The sequence below is a fragment of the Opisthocomus hoazin genome, chromosome Z (genome assembly GCF_030867145.1).
Source record: "Opisthocomus hoazin isolate bOpiHoa1 chromosome Z, bOpiHoa1.hap1, whole genome shotgun sequence".
Lineage (NCBI taxonomy): Eukaryota > Metazoa > Chordata > Aves > Opisthocomiformes > Opisthocomidae > Opisthocomus > Opisthocomus hoazin.
This window is the reverse complement of record NC_134454.1, coordinates 36168133-36189633: the sequence shown is the minus strand read 5'-3', so window position 1 is coordinate 36189633 and position 21501 is coordinate 36168133. Positions and strand designations below refer to the sequence as shown.

Below are 21501 nucleotides of genomic sequence, written 5' to 3'. Positions count from 1 at the left end.
TGAAAATGTGATAATGCATTCCTTTCTTTGTGGATGTATTTAATGTGCATTCAGACACTTTATTATGTTTGATAAATATGTTCAAGCAATTTAACTTTCCATGTGTTTGCTCCTCAGAAGTCACTACCCTGAAATACTGATAACACCAGAGGTGCATGGTACTGTCTTCCTGTCTAATAGACCAAGACTTTATCTTCTCTCCTTTCATCCCAGTGATAACTGCTTGTCAACAGAAGCAGGCTTCTTGGTGTGACTCTGAAGCCATCCATTTTGTGGTCCCCAGGAGAGACATATTAGGAGGTGGGTCCTGTGTATCAATCGTAGTGATTTTGGTAGAACATGGATAACAAGGAAATATTGTACATGGTTCAGTGGTGTCTGAGGTTGATAAGCCCCTTTCATGGGCTTGTTTCTCACTCCTTTGAACCCCTTCCCACTCTGACTCTGGTATTTTGATGACAACATGGGGAGAAGCAATGAGAAACATTTTCAATGGAAACAAAAAATAAATTTTGCATTCTGTATTTTTCTGGTAAGAATGCTTCTAACTGCAGTGCAGCTTTCACTTCCACACAGGATCAAAGGCACAACGGTAAGAAACATCTGAATACACAGGATTCTTGTTACTAAAAATGCCCTTACAGCACTGCATGCAGCAAAAGCAAGAGCAGCACTGGATTTGGTGGAAATACAAAACAAGCTTCCAGTTCAGAAATAATAATGAGATTTGGGTTGTGTTTTGCAAATGACAACAACACTTGCATTTCATCATAATAATATCAAAGAAATTGTTGTCGTGTAAGTACAGGAAACAGAAATTTTCTTGGAAATTAAAGTGACTGGGGATAGGAAGATGATCTTTCTTTCCCCATTCCTTAGTTCACCCCTACTTAAAGACAGTCAATCCTAATCAGTAGCCATGGTATCTCGCACAGGAGCTCAGCCATGGAGAAGCTTGCAGCACAAGAGGGAACTGCGTCTCCTCCTTATGCCGCACCCCTCTGCAGCTGGGCATTGCTTCCCTAAGCTGCAGCTGGCTGCAGCAGCTCTGGTCTGTGCCCCCCACGTGAGGGAGGGGGAGAGTCAGGACCCTCAGCACCATTTGGGGAGGAGATCCTGGTGGAGTTGGTCACCACACAGGGCGTAAGCTGGCAACAAAATACCATTTGCATATGTGCAGGTGGTGATACCAGTGAAAGATGGTACTGCACACATGATGAGCCACGGTACCAGTCCAGTCCATCACCAGGTGCACAGCACAACGTGCTGAGCAGAGAGGAAGTGAAGAGTAATTTTTATGTGAGTTACAGGATTGTGAAGAAGTAGCAGCTAACACTTAGCTGAGAGCTAAAAAACTCTCAGCAGTTCTTGCTCACGTGGCAAGAGGCTGTCAGTTACCAAAGGGCTTACAGATCAATTACACAAATGAGGGAAGTGGTGGGAGGAAGGCAGTGCTGAAGAAATGAAAATGACCAAGAGCAAGAACTGAGAATGACTCTGACCCAACTGGAGCATAAATGACAGAGGCCAGGTATGTGCCTGTATCTCTTGAATTCCAGGCTGAGCCTCAAAATTTTTCTGCACACACCAGTGGCCTTGCTATGAGGTTCCATCTTTTTTCCTAACCTGCAATGTTTTGCTGTTTAATGAAAAGGATTAAAATCCTTTTCCTTCTGTTTGACTTAGAGATTTTGCCAGAAACACTCTGCTGTTAAGCAATATTTTTCTTCCTTCTTTGTTTAATTTAGCTAGGGTGGTAAGTCCTATTTTATGCATGGATTACTATTGAATTGTATAGAACAGGAATAGCTTGTACAACAGAGTAATAAAATAAGTGCTGAATGCAGAAAAATGCAGTATCTTTCATCTTTCATCTCTTCCCTTCTCTTCTGATCTTTTCACATTTTAGAAGAAGAGACATCTTGTCTCTAGCTTTCTTTTTCCCCTAGCTCCTCTATTTTTTGGTCATAACCTCTCCTGTGTTACTATGCTTTTGCTTTAATTTTACTCCCCCCTCCCTCTTTTTTCTTCCCTTTGCTATTTTGTTCCCTTGTTTCATCCTGTTGCTTCTTAGCGTACAGTTTCGATCTTTCGGGAGGATTGCCTCCTGCAGGCAGTGACCTGTCCTTCCCTGTGGCTTGGTCCTTCCCCACAGCTCTGCTTCAGAGAAGGCCATGGAAATCTGCCTGATCTTTGAAACATAGCACCACTGAGAGGTTGTCAATCATGTCCTACTCTATGCATGTGGACTGGAGCAGCAAAACAAAAGAAAGGAAAAGGAAGGAAAAAAAAAGGTTCTAAGAACCATGCTTCTGAGTCTTATGTTTGTAAACCAATTCCTTTGCATCGAGGCTAACTCTTTTCTTTGCAATGTTAAAGCTGATTCCCAGAGAGACTCCTTTTTAGTGTGTTGAATTCAGGCTGCATGGTATGCTGATAACATACAAGGTTTTGAGCTAACCCCTGTCATCACCCAGCTACTGAGATTTCATCCTATTCTTTATTGTCTTGCATTATTCTTATTAAATGTTATGAAGTGAATTTTACTCGCTTTTGGTGGTATTGCAGTTAAAATATTCTTCCTAAATGTCCCAGAATTAACGATGTGTGATTGTTGACAATGAACTGAGAGGACAACTTCAGCCAGGATAGAGGACGTTGCGCCAGATTGTTTGTTCATATCATACTATATTGGGTGCAGAGATTTTAAAAAAGGATGATGCCATAACAGCATGCTGTGTCATGAATATCCATCAGAAGTAGACCAATCCAACTGGCCACGGTTCTATGTTGACCACCATCAATCCAAGTAGGCAACAGAATTTTCCATAACATTCATTTCTGGTCCATCTCAAAAAGGAAAAGGAATTAATGACAAGAAAAGCTTTGCAACAATGACAGAAGATTTGTAGCATGTGGGCTTTTTAAGTCTAGATGGACTATCTTTTTAAGTATTGATGTGGGAATGATAGTTGTCTTTGGGTAACAGTTAAGATTTTTTAAGTTGCTGTGACAACCGTAAGTTTGCATTGGTCAGGGTTGATCAGTAGCATCTCTCTACATTACAGAAAGATGATAAACTTTTCTATGAGTAATGTATCCTCTCTGCTTCCTTACTCTGGCAACTCAAACAAGACAAGGTCAAGATGAGCCTGAAAGAATGTGTTCTTCATTGTTCCCTTCTTTTCTCTGACAATGGTTGAAAATTTTCTTAAATAATAATTTCTTAAATATTTCAGTATTGCTGTTTTATCTGTTTTACATCTGTTGCGTAAAGTCAGTACTGAAAACCTGACAGCATTCATTAAGCACTTATCTCCATTGTGTTTCACTATTGTGCATGCATTAAAGAGCATCAAGAGGGTAGCCAAGAGTAGCAAGTAAAAATCTATTATGTTTTTTGCTTTTATAGCCGTGGCATTAAAGTGTACTGCCATGCAGATTTTAAGGGCTCTAATATTTCAGAAGGAGTTGGTCACCGAACCTTGAAAAATTCATGCTGAATTTCTTCAGAATTTCCATGGCAAAACTAAGTGTGAAAAATGGGACTTTGTTAGTGAAAATGGGGAGAGTTTTCCAGTGGATGAAGTGCAGTACATAATTAAGAATCATCACTCACGAGGAAAAATTAACAGAAAATCTTCTCAGGCCTGGGATCAAAGTCCTGAAAGTCTAAAACAAAATGACTATATGGAAGGGGGGGGGGAGGGGGGGGGGGGGGGGAGGGGGGGGGGGGGGTGTAGAAAACCCCTTCCATTGAAATATTTTTGAAAAAACAATGTCAATAACGTAATTTGTAAATAACACACACAGATTTTCAAATGCACTGTAAGAAGAAAATTTTCAGCAAAACTTCCAAAGATTCCTATCTTACTTCTTTTTTTGTGGAATTTACAGTCCTGTTGTGTTATATTGCAATGTTTTTCTGTAGCTTCATCTTTCTGGCAGAACCATTTCCATCACAGTGTAACATACTTTATTATTCTTATAAAATAAAACCTCTCTTTTCAGGGAGAGATAGTGATGCATCACAGAGGGAAGCACTCCAGCTTGTAGAAATTCCAGCTCACAGGTGTAGGATACAGCCAGATTGCAATTCCAGTGAGGCACCATCGTGCCTAGGCATTTTGGGCATCAGTATAAACGCCAGAGGTTTGGACGGAAGGCATTTGTGGCTTTTGATGTTTGGTGGGGTTTTTTTGGCTTTTGCTGTTTTTCTTCTTTTTCACTAGAGAAGAAAAGAGTTTTTTCCTAGGGCAAAAATAGAACAAATACAACTTGTGAATAAAATACTTGATTTTGTGAAGCTCTAATTTATAAAAAGCAAGCTAAAGAGAGCTATCTGCTGTTGTATGAAATGGGCAACTCTGCATTCAAAAAGTAAACATCATTATTTTTCTTCAGACCATGTCTTGATAGACCACTCAATGGCTGTGGTTGCATAGAGAGGCACCTAGAATGGGGAAAGAGTGCGACACTGGGTGAACACTGCTCCCAGTAACGCCAATAATAAAAATCTTATCTATTTGAATGTGAAAATTAGCTGTTTAAAAGTAAAATGCTGCTGTCTTTTACAGCTGCTTACAGGGTCCCTGAATCTGCCTCTGAAATACTGCAAAATCTGTTGCTTCCCAAAAATGAGCTTTTAAATCAAAACGTATTTGACTCAATCATTTTAAAATATGGGAACAGAAAAAATGGAAAAGCAAAAATGTGATCCTTTAGTGTATTTGTCTTAGCCAGTTCTGAAAGCATAGCATCTGTACCCTTTTCGATAAATGCTGCATTATTCAGTTTGATACGCCTGGTGCGATGGACACCACAGAAAACTTCCTGGCTTTTGACTGAGGACTGTGTGGTCTCGGAAAGCCTGCAGTCTCAAAAAACACTTGCCAAGGACATACCTGGTTTATTTACTGAACAGGAAACAGCGCAGTTGACTAGTACTGACCTTGCCTGTAGGTACCCACATCCCTGAAAGGCTGCGAGGCAAAAGCAACGGGCAGCACGACAAAGGGATGCACAGCTGGGCAGACGATGCTGTGCAGTGCCGTCGCCTGGTTCGGTCGTGCCGTATTTTCTCTGGACAGGTTTATGAGCCGTGTTTGCACCTTCCAGCGCCGGTGCTGCCGTGGGTTACCAGGGACATCTAGTGGCATCGGTAAACTGCTCCTGCCTCTTGCTGACGAACTCACAAAACTGCGAAGAAAGCGTCTCGGTGTCCCTCTGCTTCAGCGTCATGTCTCAAAGCATTCTAAACCATAATCCTTCTCTGTACTTTTTTCTCCATTCTGTGAAGCAGGGACAAAAACCACATGTGTGCTTTAAATATTGTGACAGGATTTAGGAAGACGAAAGAATTGTATGGCTGTTATAATCAGGGTTTGCAGAAACAAAAAAGCAAGAGGTCACTTAAAATCATTCTTTCCACACATCAGCTTTAGTATTTTATCAGTATTAAAGCAGGGAAATGCTCTTTATGCCTATGTTTCTGATTGTTTAATGATTTTATATGTAATGCAGATAGATGTTTTCTTTTGTCTTTTAGGTATTATGCATGACCACATTTTTCTGTCTTTTGGGGCTAAATAATTCCCACTGAATCAATAATGCTTATGAAAGTGAGACACTTAAATGACACTTGTGGAAACTTTACACATAAAATATTTTTACCATAAAGCCATAGGTCAACTTCTCAGTGAAATTTAAACCAGTACAGACCCAGTCTACAAGGCCATCTTGTACTGCAGCAGATAAAAGCAGCCATACCTGATTAGGCAGGGATCCATCTGCACCTGGCTGGGTGATGCAGGTGTCCTGCCTGCCATTGCTTCAACCTCCTCTATTCACTGGTGAGCAGAGCACAAAACTCTTGGTCCCAAACACATGTGCAAGAATGCAAGTACCAATATACATCTTCTTGATATGCATCTTTGCTGAAGCCACTACAATATGACCCCCAACTTAGGGTCGTGCCCTGTGCACTCCATATCCTAACCTGTTAGACACCTCTGAGATCATTTTTTCACATACACTTTTCCCTATACTTCAGTGTTTCTGAGAACACAGGACAGGTAACAGATACTTAACTCCCAACTCCTGATTAGGCAGGGATCCATCTAGCCCAATATTATGTGTCATTTGTTTATGGCAGCAAAACCAAGAGTGTCCCTGTGACAAATGCGAGCGAGCTAGAGTTTACCAGGGTCCTTGCTGCCTTCTGAAGAAACTGGGAAAAAACAAAGCTGTGAGAAGGTTAGCACAGTTCACTAAGCACATAATATGGCTCACTGTGCTCATGTGCTGCTCCAAGCTGGAGCTGCACCCTGCACTTATCACCTTTGTGGCCACCAGCACAGAGCGATGTCACACAGCCATTTTGGCAAAGGCGCCTCAAAAGTTGCCAGGAAGGCCTCAAGACAGTAAAGAAAAAACAGGGTAGGTGGCCCAGACCTCGTGGTGGAGAGTTTAGGACTGCAGGGCAGTCATTCCCTTCACTCAAGAGCTTTAAAGCGAATGGTGTTACATAGTAGAGAAAAAAAACAGCTCATCAGCTTTTAAATGGAACAGCAGAAACAGGGGCTGATCCCTTATGGTTGGAACATGACTTACTGAAGACGTGTCAAGATCCTATGTAGATGAATTTCAAACAATCTTTCTCACCAGACAGCGTTCTCTATACCAGTGTTTCAGGGGGTTGCTGCTGTGTCACGCTCAGTAATGATACAGTCATTCACATGTTATTAGAGATGTCTGAGGCCATCACTTTCCCACACAAAGTACATTTCTTGAAACAGAAGCAGTCTACAGAACATCCCATAATTTCATTGATTATAAAAGCTATAGACAACGTAGACAATAATCGATGGCAAGCCTTGTTACAAAATCTGTTTCCACAGATGACAACAGACTAGTTAGCTGTGATTTTCCCTCCTCCAGCTTTATCAGGTGACATAACACATATCCTCTGAATCCTCATCTTTCAGCATATGTATAGTTTGAATGCTAGTTTGAATAAATTCTAAGCATGGTCTGCTTTCAAACAACTGAACAGTGAACAGACCTGCCCTGGACAGATTTCAAGATCATTGACTTTCACTGGTCCTCATAAGCACATGATTTTCTTTTTTGCTTTTTTAGCATCACAGTATCCTGTTACACAGCTTCTGAAAGATATGAACACTGTTCCACATGAGGGAGACGTGTTTCTCCCAGCTTTGATCCAAAACTTCCCCAAGTCAGTTGAAAATTTGTCTTTGTCATTAAGGATCTTCTGATTTAACCTCAGCCTTTGCTGCCTTTCATGGTTGTATTCTCAACTCAGCTTTACTGTGTGTAGGATGATGAAGGACTCCACATATCATTGGTTAACCAATAACTACAGTTTAAGAAACACTGCTCCAACTGCTAGTATTGTCATATTGTACAAAGACACTATCCTGTCTCCTGAATAATTGCTCTTTGTTTGTCTCTCCTGCAAGGTGCTCTGAAAGGAGGCCTGAGAGTAAGAGAAAGACTTGGGAAAGAGATTGTTAAAAGTTTTGTACTCTCATTTCATGCTCTGTCTACATCCAGAACCATTCTAAAACTCTGCATTTTTCAAACTGCAATGCATATGCTTCTTTCATTACGTATTCTGTTAACATCATTTTACTTCTATCTTAATTTTTATTTTAAATATGAAGAATGTTCAGTGTGCTACTACACCACTACTATACAGCAATACATAGTTCATAAAATTCTGGATACTCATATGTGAATTTTTCTTTAGGGTTTTGTATATTTATTCAGATAGTAAAAAGTTTTAGAAAAAGCAATGTATTCAGTTCTTCTTGGCAGTATTCCTACTACTTACACAAGTATGCTATGCTATTACCTACCTTTTGTTGAAGCCGTTGTTGCTAATGTGACTTGATTCTGGTTTTACTCTGCTGCATGAGAATTAAATGTTGTTTTAGATATCATCATTGCCAAATAATTAATGGCTTCTTTGCACTAAAAATTTAATTTTCTAGCCTTGAACTAGTGAAAACAAAGTCCAAAATCACAGCTGTTTTGAGATTTCTTTATACTCATCAGCCTGAAGGACACATTTACTTGCTTGCTTTATGCTCATTTTTTTCCATTTGCCTTAGAACATTTCAGTCTCGCCAATGGTGTAAAGACACTTTGAATTCACATGAGAACCAGGCTGAATATATGTATGGAAATACTTATTCATCAGTGTCTTGCTAAGTTAATGGCAAAGATATTTCAAGTAGTATAGCAACTGTTTTGAGAAACAGGGTCTAAATCAGACCTGAGAATGATATATTCAGCATTTTCTCAAATGGCACATATAATTTCATGCAGATATAGGCAAATATTTCCAGATAATCTGTCATGTAGCAAGTTACTCAAATATGTTTGAAGTTTTTTTTCATCACGTCTGGAATTTATGGCAGGGAACAGGTATTCCTGTCGGTATATTAACAGTATGTTTCAAGAAGCATATAGTAGAAGGAAAAGTTCATGAGTTATATACTGATAGTACCCAGGAAGGGAGTGGAGTGCTGAAATGGCCAATGAAATGGCAGTGTGAAGAGCCGACTTACGCTGTCTTAGTTAAATTCTCTCTGTTAAAATCCTCGTACTTCCAGGAGCTGACTGCGATAGATACTTCACACTTTGTATTGTGCAAGGGTAATTTAAAATTTAAGACACGGGAGCAAAGTTATCACTTCCACTGGAAAAGCTATAAATCACATAGAAGTACAAAAAGCAGTATATCACCTTTGCAAATTAAGGTAGTAGCATGCAAGATTGGCTTTTAGGGTCTCCATTACAGATGCTTAGTCAGTTTTATTGATCATACCTCAGACTAGCAAGTGCAGTACATACTTATACCCATCTAAAAACAGTTCCTGAACACATGGCAAATGCTCTGCCTGAACAACCAGCTAGCACCAGATGGCATGGCAGGACACTGTCTAGAACTTTCATGAACTAAAACTGCCAAGATTTAGTTTTCTGCAAACAAGGACATACCTAAAAATCCTCAAGTAAATTCACATAAACACCTAATTTATAAGGTGCTTCTTAGCAATAGAAGTCTTTTTTGAACTACAGCTTGCTCATTTTTTGCTCCTTGCCGTTTAGGTCTGTGCATTATTGAAATAGCAATCCCAGCCTTAACCCACTTACCCAGTTCTGAGCCTATGAATTCGAAAAGTAAATCTCAGAAAAGACTGGGGTTTTTTTCAGTTTCTAGAGCAATTATATAAGCTTCAGTTATTTGTGTAATAGGATTTGTATAAGGCTTGTTATTTACTGAAAACCAACACATTTCATGTTTATATCAGTCCCAATATTTTTAATATGTAGAGAGCCTTTCTCAGAAAGAAAGACAAGAATAAATATAACCTTTCTTCCTCAAGACATTAGGAAAGGCTCGTTTTGGGTCATCCTTTTGAGACATGATAGAGGCAATGTTTACCAGTCAGATGCTGTTGTGTACGTGTTGTGGTGCTATGCTAGGCTATTTCCTTAAATGTCATCATCGGGCCTTTTTACAGTGTTGTGAGTGCTAAAAGCCACTCAGTCAGATAGAATTTGAGCATGCCTGAAATATAACCGAGCACAACTTTCCTGCCTAGACTGATTTGGTCAGATGGTATTGTGGTTGATTTCCATTGCTAAATAAACCATTTGCATTGTTAAAAAGTTAATAATACAGGGACAGTCTTTAAAAGAGGAGAAGAGCACTGAGCACTGAGCTCTCACTTGAAATGGTGACTCAGTGGAGCAGATTTGGGAAAGCTGCTCCATAAGGCAGAAGCTCTCGACCAGAAGGTCCTCCCACCAGCACCGCCAGATTGTGCTAAGGGATGCAGGGGACATGCGTGCTAGCCAGGCAGTGAGAAGTGAATCAGAGACCGATACGCTTAATCTACTCTCCACCCACCTCCCCTGTGCTTTTTTAGGGATGCACAACCATTCCGAATTACAGCCATTAGCCAAACTGCTGTTTGGAACTGTTTGGGGGAATTTCAGGTCTGCATTCAGATTGCCATTCCTGTCTCCTCTGTGCCTTTTTCCTCTTCATCCTGCCCCATGTGAAGTCAGTGATTCATTCTCTTTTCTTTCCTCCATATGGCAGGATGTATTAGAAAAGAGGGAGAAATGCTTAACCAGAACATAGCCTTTCAGCCCCAGAGGAGGTAGAGGGAAATAAACAGCATTTGCAGCTTATTTTCTCCTCTTTATATTTGTGCATAAGCCAGAAGGTTTGGGCTGTTTCTTTTCCCTTCCAGTGACAAGGGCTAGTTGCTGAGTCCCGATGGTACACTTATTTGAGTGATAAGCAGATAGCAGAACTCTTTGCAACTACCTAAAATCCTCTTCTGCAGTTCATAGTGCAGAATTCAGTAAAATGTTGATCAAACTCCAAGTTGCACTCTCTAAACATCTGCCTGATGCACAGTTCATCTTACAAATTCTTGTTCATGAGGTGTGTACAGTCAGTGGTTACGCATCAGTATTTGGATGTAGTTGCTATGCAGAAAAGAAGATAAATTAGCTAGACTGAGCATTTCTTACAGGAAAACATATCAAGGTGTGTCAAGCATCAGTAAAAATAAGTTTAAGCAATGTTAGACAGAGCATTGTTTAAAAAGAAAGAACCATCTTCTTTATTGACAGTAAATGTATACCAATCAAGAGAACCAATGAAAATCTATCAGCATAATTTCCTTTCACTACAACAGCAAAGCAGATATTGACCAACTGTCTTAATTGACTTGCAGTTCAGCTTTTCAGGCATAAAATTTCCTAACTGTGAACAGAACTGGCAGCCAAGTGACGCTCTTTTAAAATGTGTTTGTGTTAAAAAAGCAAATGGAGATACTGGTACAGAAGAACAAACTATGCTCACAGATTTGTACATAGATATAATGCATTTTCTTCATCAATTACAAGTTTTAATCAACAAGAACTGAAGTCAAAACTTCACAGAAGAAATAACCATGCTGTTGCCAGGACTCACTTGTTCTCATGGTTCTCTCTCAGCTGGCACAGTAGTAATCTAAAAATCCTTCATTTTGTTAAGGATTAAAGTGACCTTCCCATTCTAGCTGATAATACATAGGACTTCTTCGAAAGAAAAAGAGTTGCAGAATCTTGTAGGCTTCACAAGTTTATGTGTTACATTTCAGAAATGATGCATAGTGAAAGCCTACAAGTGGTCTGTTGCAAAAGCTCAGCTGTCAAGCTGTCACCTCTTCAGCCACAAACTTACTCGTGGAGAGTACTTCATGTCTATGTTGCCTTTGGGTGGAAGATGAGACTTCAAAGACATGTAAGCATTATGGTCTCTAACTGTAAATACTTAATCTGCCCTTCCTTAGATGTAAACTCAAAGTGTGCTTAACACAGGAGTCATTTTATTTTCCAAATTATCTGTAGGTTACTTATAAGTTACAAACACATATGCATTAAAATAATCCATATGAAAATAAGTCAGCTTCTTTTCAAATGGCTTGGGCTTTCATAGAATGGTTTGGGTTGGAAGGGACCTTTACAGGTCATCTAAACCAATCCCCCTGCAGTGAACAGGGACACCTTCAATTAGAGGCTCAGCAAGAATCATTCATCTGATTGACCCCGAAAGGAAAAAATAGTCTACCAACTGTGGTAGCTGGTATTTGGTGCTATCAGCCACATAATACTGTGCTCCTTTCCCTTCTCTATAGAGCAGTCCAAAACTAAGGGACAGTCTAGAGACCAGAGACATGGTCCTGTAGTTGGTCCAACTGCAAGTCCCATGTCACTGTGCAGGGACCTGCCTGGATAATATCCAAGGGATGTTAGAGATGCAAATCCTTAGTCTGGGAACCAGAGAGAAACATGGACAGCAGCAGTTGCTATATTGAACACCACTTACGTGAAGGATTTTTCAAGAATGTTGTAGTCCTTTCAAATACCAAAATAAATAAACAAATTTTCTCTCTCTTCTAGCAGCTAAGCTGTCCATAAAACTGGATACATATCTTCACTGTGAAAGATCTTAGCCTGGGACGCTGCTGAAAAATAGTGGCTGAAAATCTATTCCCAGAGTAATAGATGAGAACATCTTTTCCTTAACTATGTGGTAATTATTAATGAAATAAGCATGGAGCTTTATTTCATCAAATTCCAGCAGCACCAAAACTAGAAACGGTCTTCAGCATCACTGGTCAAAATCCCAGTTCATGGCTTTGATCCAGAAGTTATTACAGAACATTTCCTAATGCACATATAAATTTCCCAGAAATCCAGAAGCAAGCATGGCTGGAGCACAACAGCTGGCTACTTGCCCTGCTACATTAGCCAAAGGCTTCATAGCTGACGTATAGACTTTTTTGTAATTTTTAATGTTATACAATCTGTGTAAGCTGAATTTTGGAATTAATTTACCCTCTCCCAACAAGAGTATCACATTTATTTTTATTTCATTTTATATTTCATTAAACTTCCCACGCAGTGGCTAACTGCCTACCAATTCTTGGTTTTATACAATAGTTTTCTTAAGTCTTTCTGGGAACACTCAGTTCATCAAGACCTGCAAGCAGAATGCAGAGTAAGGCATTCTGAATCACTGATTGAAAAAATAAATATAATGCCCATTATTAACTCTGTGCTCTTCTCTGTCAGACGTTGGAAGATAATTGAAGTGTGCAGTTTTCTTTACCCAAGTGATTGTCAGAGCTTCCAAACACTGAAAATGAAGCTTGGGCAGGAGAGTTCTGAATCACAGCACTGAGATTTGGCCTGCACCATTCTCATCTATCAGTTTGCAATGGAAGGAGCTTTTATTTTGTACAAGCACAGACAGCACGGTAATTCTCTGCTGTTTACTCCGCACCTCATACACCGTGACCAGTTACCAACTTGTCCCACACTGCCACAGAATAAGCAATGGCAGACATTCAGACCTCAGCAATCAGACCCTCCTTGCAAATTGCAAATTTAGCACTAAGTAATCCTCAAAATTTATGGAAATAATACTGCATTGTTTCCCTTTTGTTCCTTTTTCCCTTTTTTATCATTTTAAACCTTTTTTGGTATGTCTTTACTTCTATACTTTTAGAGCTCACAGTTCCTCAAACTCCATATTTTGAAATTACATCTGTAAGAGTAGGCTTGATTTGTCTAACTGAGATCCAGAAGCTCAGCTTTAAACATAGAGGCTCAAAGTTTATCAGAAGTGGCACTATCATTGTACTAAGTGCATCTATGCACTTAGAGAAGTGCACTATTTTTATTCTTTTTTTACCTCCTAAGTGTATGCTTTATATTATATTGACTGATTGAAAGTGGGATGCCACAACATCTTCTGCTTTTTTTTCCTAGCAGAAAGGATTAGGTTTAAATAACCCTATTAAAAAATAAAGATTTTCAGTCATGGAGGAAAAAATAAAATTCACAGACAGTTATAGGAAGGTTAGAGAGACAAAACTGAGAAAGAAACATCATCTGTTGAGCAAACAGTTATCCTTAACCTGACTGACTTCATGCATATGAGTCACCCTGTTGGATTTAGCAGTTCATCTGCTTCTAAGTATTACATGATATTGCTGCCTTTGGGGGTACAGGAACCTGTGTGAAAGTGAAAGGGCTTTTTATTTGAACCCAGTTTGTGTAATAAAGAAGGAAGGAACATCAAGTGTTCTGATGTGAGATACCCACTGCTGGTAATATTTTAAAAAGAGTGTTTCTGTATCATCCCTAATTACCTGAGGAAGACCCATCCAGCTGCAGGAGACTGTAACGGATGCATCAAAGCTGTAGAAAAACTTACAACCTTAGGGAAACCCTGACAGTGTGTAAAATGTTACTGTAATTTAGTATGTGTCTGACCATACACTTCGTACATGAGTGCACAGCCATTGGCACAATCACTTGCTTGAGGAAATTAACTGGAATTTTGTTCACAGCATTTCTGTTTCCAGTGATACCACTGGCAAGCTGCTCTCACTGCAGCAGGAACAAGAACCTTTTCATCCTATTACCTGGTAGAAGATTTACCTGGGAGTGAACCTAGTGTGTGAGACTAAATACTCAACCTTCTTCAAAAGCTGGAACACCATTTTATCCAAGCCGTGCCCATATTCAGCAATGGGACAATGCCATCTGACAACGTGCCCACGCAGACCCGAGCACACCAGAAGGGGGTCTCATACCCATGATAGCATGACAACCACATCCAGGTTTTGGGTGTCTACCTGCAAGAGGCACAGGGGTCTCGAAGGTTGTCAGTGCAAGCCACAAGTTTACCCTTCGCAGTGCTGGAGTGATCCATACCTTCACGCATTTCAGCCCAAACTCCCATGCTCTGAGCCCTCTCCAAGAAAGGGCACAACAGAGCATGTGTTTGCACCAGGGAAGAGGACAGTTCCCACTGCTCTTTTGAAACAAGGTCTTTTAAAGCATCAGCCTTTGATCAGCTCTTTGGCTGGGCACTTCTTCAAGTAACACAAGATATTAGAGTTCTGTCCTCACATCCTGAGGGGTGGTTTAGTAAATAGACATTTACTGTTGTTGTCTGTGGAAGCTTGGTTTGATGGTGCTATAAATCTGGGTTCAGCATGAAAAGCAGTCATAGTAAAACCATAATGTTACAATTAACATTAGGTCAGATACTAAAATCTTACAAGGAAAAAGGGATGTTTTCCATCAAACAGAAGGTTTGATCATGGGTGTGCACCTTAGGCGGGGTATGTCCTTTTGGCAAATCCTCTCCGTTCCCAACCCTAAGCTGAAGTACCCAGTTCTTCTATCATGAAATGTAAGGCACAAAAAAAAGAAGTGTCTGAATGTAATGTCTAATGTCACTGCTTGTTGAGACACCTGGATAGGTTGATACAGTGCTTCTTTATATCCCAGACAAATTATATATACAGGAAAAAGAATAACCTGTGAGTATTCCAGTATTTTTCACATCAGCTGCTTTCCAAAGGTGTTGAGCTGAGCTCAGGCAGTTGTGCATGGGAAAAGAAATACCTAGACTTTATTGTGATGGGACTGAAATGGTTATCTTTTTAATATTTACTAAACAATTTTTACTTTACTAACTGCAGCTACTTGACAGTTTGTGTTCTGTCTGTTCTGAAAGAGACTGAAAATGGAGTATTGATTGCTATATTATTCTTGTACTCATTTAATTATAGTACATATCTGTTTATAAGCAAGAAGTTAAGATAAGCTTAGGAAAGCAACAAAACAGCAAATCATTTTTACTTTTACTTTTCCAGCAAAGACAATATTATGGAAACAATGAACACCTCTCACTGTTTCATATCATCTGCCTGGGTCTGGTATTGATTGCCTTTAAATTTACAACTCAGTTCTGTGCATCTGTAATTATGTGCAATAAGGCAACAGTCATTGCTTGTTCCCCTTTCAAAAAAAGCCTAAAAATGTGTGAATCCTCTGAATTTTGCACAGCGCTTGGTCTTTCCCAGAGCAGAGTAACCAGAGAGAGAGACAGTGCCTGTCTTGAGAACCCACCAGGTGTTTATTTCCAACTCTCCTTATTCCCATACCTGCTGCTTTGGTAACAAGCAGAGGAGTGGTCATTGTTACATTTTTTTCCTCCCATTTTCATTTAAGAAGCTAATGAAATTGCCAGCTCACATTATTGCAATGTTTTTGATACAGTTGGATGTGGAATCGGGAAATCAAATGCAAAAGCATAGAAGGCTTTGGAAAAGAATTATCATGTGGAAGAAAGGGAGCTCATTTTATATTTCTATCATACATAAGAGCAAGGATTATTGCTTTAGAGAGTATTTGCTGGGCATTGAATTGTGTAAAAGATGTTGAATGAAAATCTGGCCACCCAACAAAAAACTGGATGTAATGGAGGTATCTTTGCAGCCCAGTTGTTCCGTTTTGAGTATTATTCTTTCGCCTTCTGAAACATGAAAGCAGAATTTGGCAGAGATACAACTGTGAGAAACAGACTGAGTACAATATCTTGAATGATCTTATTGTGTGAGGCCCTGAACACCAATAACAACTCATGGATCTACATAGTTTTTTGAGGACTCTGAGTCTGGGCACAGTCATTATATTCTTCTGTGGCTTATGGCTTCACCTCACACAGTACATAAGAATAGTTAGAGGTCATGAATACTAATACAGTATACACACAAAAATTAATTGCTTCATTAGCTATAGTATACTGATTTTTATTATGAGGAAGAAGTGGGGGAATCTTAGAAAATACTGTCACAGATAACCATTTTGCGGTAGATATGTATGAATGAAAACTGTTGGTTTTACAGGTTTTGTTGAGTTTCTCTATTAGTCATTCCACTTACCAGCTCCCGAGACATAAATAGTTGCACATCTGGCAATTTCATAGTGTATGGAAAGTTAACTAGTGGTAATTCCAGTGAGATTTATGGCAATGTGCAGCAAAGTTCCATTACTGATCAAAGACATTCAGTCTGTTTGAGTAGTGGAAATTTCCATCTTAATGTGTACATTTCAAGAATAAAATCTTATCTGAGTACATTTTGCAGCCTCCTTGAGATTAATTTTGATCAGCTAAGACAAGGCTCACTAAATACCTCAAGCTACCCAAAGACACCTTTAAACACCTAAAAGTATTTTTGCTATATAGACCTCCCAGTTGAAACTGACAGTTGCTTTCTACATATGTGGCTCTGGTCTGTAGATCATTTCCCAGTTAATTATTTCTCAAAACAAAGTAAATTAAATAAACATCCAGGGGAAAAAAGAGGGGGGTTGGTTTTAATTCCCATGCTAGATTTACTGAGCTAGACTGTAATGCCCTGAATGAAGGTAGCAGCAAATGTGGCTTTTTTTGATTTTAGCAAAGCTTTTGACACTGCCTCTCAACGTATCCTTCTGGACAAAATATCCAGCAGACAGCTAGACAAGTCCATAATAAGTTGGGTGAGCAATTAGCAGATATGTTGGGCTCAAAGAGTTATAACAAATGGGGTTACATCAGGCTGGCAGCCAGTCATCAGTGGGGTTCCCCAGGGCTCAATTTTAAGATCAATGCTCTTTAGTACTTTTATAAATTATCTGGGTGCAGGAATCAAATGTACAGTAAGTAAGGTTGCTGATGGTACTAAACTAGGAGGAGCTCTGGACTTCCACGAGGGCAGAGAGGCCTTACAGAGAGATCTGGATAGACTGGGGAGCTGGGCAATCACAAACCATATGAAATTTAACAAAAGCAAGTGTCAGATTCTCCACCTGGGACAGGGTAAACCCAGTTATATGTACAAACTGGGGCATGGGAGGCTGGAGAACAGTCCTGTGGAAAGAGATCTGAGGGTCTGGTTTGATGGCGAGTTGAATATGAATCAACAGTGGTCAAAAGGGCTAGCCGTGTCCTAGGGTGCATTAAGCATAGCACAGCTAGTGGATGGATGGTGGTGATTGTCCCACTCTACACTGCATTGGTGTGGACCCCCTTGAGTCCTGTGTGGAGTTTTGGGCACAGGTGTATACAGAGGAGGGTGAGCAAGATGGTAAAGCCCTTGAGGGCAAGACTTAGGAGGGGCGTCTGAGGTCACATTCTTTGTTCAGCTTGAAGAAGAGAAAGCTGAGGGGTCACCTCATCGCAGTCTATACATTCTTTAAGGGGGGCAGCAGAGTGGGAGCTGCTAATCTGTCTGAATTTTCCGTCTGAACATGAGGAAGAACTTCTTCCCTCTGAGGGTGACGGAGCACTGGAACAGGCTGCCCAGGGAGGTTGTGGATTCTCCTTCTCTGGAGATATTCAAGACCTGCCTGGACAAGATCCTGTGCAGCCTGCTCTAGGCGACCCTGCTTCGGCAGGAGGGTTGGACTAGATGACCCACAGAGGTCCCTTCCAACCCCTACCATTCTGTGATTCTGTGATTCTGTGAATCTCCTCTCTCTGGTGAGCAGCCACAGGACACGAGACAATGGAATGAAGCTGCAGCAGAGGGAAGTTCACATTGAAGGTTTTTCACTGAGAGGGTGGTCGGTCACTGGAACAGGTTCCCAAGGGAAGTGGTCACAGCAGCAAGCTTGTCAGAGTTCAAGGAGTATCTGGACAATGTTCTTAGTCACGTGGTTTAGTTTTAGGTAGTCCTGTGAGGATCAGGGATTTGGACTCGATGATCCTTATGAGTCCCTTCCAACTTGAGATCTGTGATCTATGACTCCATGACTGAAACCATGATCGTAGTAATTAGCCCTAGCTGGTGAACTGCCTGAAAAGAAAATTTCAATTGCCAAATAATTGATATCACCCTTATACATACACATACAAAAAAACACTATTCTGATCTTTCTTGAATTACAGGTTATTACAGCAATGTTTGTCATTGGGATGAGAAATAAAGCTTAAGACTGCAGTGAATTTTCCAAATCAAGTGAATTACAACTTACTGGCAAGGAGTCTGCAGAAAGTCGTGTCATATATTTCAGCATAGAGCGAAATTGCCAGCATCCTTTGCTTCATGGATATCCTTTCACCTCCAGATTCAGAGGGCATAAACTCCCCTGCAGGATTCAAATAAAATTAATGCCTCTTTTATTTTTCCTGAGTCACTATGGAGATTTTGCATTTATGGTAGGGTCTGCTCAGAAATGACACAGATGTGTAAGATATCTTCCACTGGAGCACATGCAGAAAGATTTCCTGTGCAGAGCTCCGATTATATCCTTCCTGTTCATGCACCCTCCTTGTTTGCATCCCCTCCCTGTTCCCATGTCCAGTAACACTGAAGATATGCAATGCTTTTGAGAGTAAATGAATTACCCTCCTTCAGTTCTCTTTTCTTCAATTCTTCTGGCGAAGTTTGCCTGAAGTGACATTTCGGAGCCAGTAACAAACTGAAACTGTTGAATATTACATACAGCCTTCATCAAGAAGTATTTGCTACAGCATAAAACTTTATTTCACACAGCGCCTACAGTAGCCTTTGAATAAGTGAATTTCAGTTGATAGTATGAGTGGCTTCAGTCTTAGGATGCTAAATGGTATTGTCGCATCTGAGTTTCTTATAAATGTCTTTGATATTAATGAGCTTTTAATTAGGAGTACAACTAACACATCATTATGGATAGAAGTATCCACATAGACCTAAGCATTCATTATTTATTTTGTTTTTTAAATTAGGCCATCTAAAAGTGCTCTGGCAGTAGAAAGATAGTTTAGCATTAATTTTACTTAGGAAAAAGACAAATATGTTATTCTCCGAGAATATTATTACAGATGGTATAAATAGTGCTCTCCTTTAAAGCCTTCTAAGCATATGTGAATTGTTGTGCATGATACTATGTATAAACACAGAACTGGTTGAAAATTATTTGTTGAAATTTTTTCTTGATAGAATATTATGTTTTTAATGAAATATCACTGTTGTAGAACATGTCTTAAGGGAAAAATATTATTGGAAAACAGTTTTTCAACAAAAGTTGAAATATTTTTCATGAGAAAAACATTTTTTATTTTTGTGGAGTTGTACTGTACAGCTATAGAGTGAGACAGAAGCTATACTGTAAGCTAAATCTCCATCTCTGAGCTGACGTCTGTAGTTCTAAACCAGCAAGAAAACTACTGCAAGTATGATGTGAGTGTAGTTTATGTTTACTACTCAACTTGTAGAGGGCCAGCATAGCAGTGCTATGTCTCCCAGGAGAGAGCAAGTCAGTGGATGAGCTTGTAAAGAGTACAAAAGAAACTGGGCAATGCAACAGTTACAGAGCTTGTAGCTTTGCACCAGCTCACTGCTGTCAGGACCCAAGCATCTCCTGTCAGGCATCAGTCCTGATGCAGATCCGGAATAACTGCAGGACAGAGTACCACCCACCGCGAGCATGGTATGTCAATTTCTCTAGGAGGCTGCAGGAGTACATAGACACAGACTACCTTCCCAAGGAAAAGAAAGAAAGGGAAAAAATTGTTTTCTGGACTATGTTTAAAACTATACACAATTACCCTTGTAACTAGGGCTAGCAAGGTAGGGCAGATGAGTAAACCCAATATGGAAAGCTGTGCTTTTTAATGCCTTTTATTGTGGTTAACCAGAAAAATAAATATGCTTGGGATATTGTGAAAGTATCATTTGTCTTTTGCTAACTATTAAAGGAAATATTTACCAAATATACACTAATTCAAAAAGCAGAGGCTCTACCTTGTACAACAAGTGCCTTCATCACATCTGACAGTAGCTAAATGAAGCACAGATTTTCAGGAAATCCCTCTTACTTCCAAAGAAATGTATAAACACTGCATCACATAAGTAGTAAGGCAACAATCTCCATTACCAGGGTTTGGAAAGCTCTTGGAAAGTTGCTAGAAACAACGTAGCAAATGTGGGTACAAATTTAATGAAAATGGGTGACAGTAAATGATAAGAGGAATGGGTTTCAAGTGTAAAAAGTGTAGTTCGGCTGTGAAGCATACAAGAATTAGCATATTTCAACTACTTCACTTGGGAGCTACCTACGGCAGTGCTCTGACACCAGGAGCTCTGAAACAGGTCAGGCTCAAACAAAGGGCTGGATTATGACTCTGACCCAGCTGAAAAAGTCTGACTACAAAATTTCAACTCTTTTGCGTCTTCTACACGCTCTCTCTTTCTCTTCCTCTGTCTCTCAAACAGTGACTTAGTTCACCTCATGCTGACACCAGTAGGTATCTGGAGTAACATTCATGAAGTACGGGGATGACTAAAGCAGAGAGTAATGGTCGTGTCTTGTTCACCTGTCAACATGTTAGGGTTTACTTCTGAATGTCCTACCTTGACCTTTCTGCAGGTTGATTTTGAATCTAAATATATTTAAATAATGCCTTTAGCAAACAGGAGAACCCAAGGCAGTTCACTACTTTTTTCTTCTCTTTCAAGTGTATACATTACAATCAACTCTATTTTAATTCAAAGTGCAGTAGCTTTGTTCAGCTGTCCCTAGGATATCTTCCTTATCTGAGCCATTCAGTGTGTACATTTGGGTCTACCACACAGTTTCTTCCTGCATAACCTATTAGTGTTGACCAATAAGCTGAAATAGATCCCTTCATTCCTTTGTGTCACCTCCCGAGTGCAGGTCACAATTTTCTGCTAGGATAACCACTCTGAATTTGACACCATTGAATCAAGAGAGGACCTTCTGACAAGGATTCAGAAACATGTTTATTCTCTTGTGCTTATTTTTAATGTACCTAATGTAACGCTCTAGCTCTTATACTGTCTTTCTAGACTCTGACTACTCCCGCAGTTTACAAAGAGAAGCATCAGATAGCTCATCAGCTTGCTTCCATGCCATGCTCTGAAGGCCCTGCATATGACAGAATGATGATAGTCCCTAGTGAATATGCTCCTTGTTTTGACTGTTAGTGTTTTGGTGCAAGATACAATTAGAACAGCTACAAACATGTTTATCAAGGTGGAAGAATACTCACAGAGCTGATGGATTTAGTTTTTCCATGTATTAGTCAAAGAAGTTCCACTGAAATTATGTGTGTGT

At 39.8% G+C, this 21501-nt stretch overlaps 1 protein-coding gene across 3 annotated transcripts in view; it reads left to right on the top strand.

The window, feature by feature from the left end:
- The window catches only part of LINGO2 (leucine rich repeat and Ig domain containing 2), a 579240-nt gene that overhangs the window by 534436 nt on the left and 23303 nt on the right, over positions 1-21501 (top strand). The window contains exon 1 of one of the 3 annotated variants that reach the window (XM_075410840.1): positions 202-300. The exons of the other annotated variants lie outside the window; for them this stretch is intronic. The gene's annotated coding sequence lies outside the window, so the exon portion shown is untranslated. Of the gene's footprint in view, positions 1-201; positions 301-21501 lie in introns of those variants that run through there. 3 annotated transcript variants of the gene reach the window in all.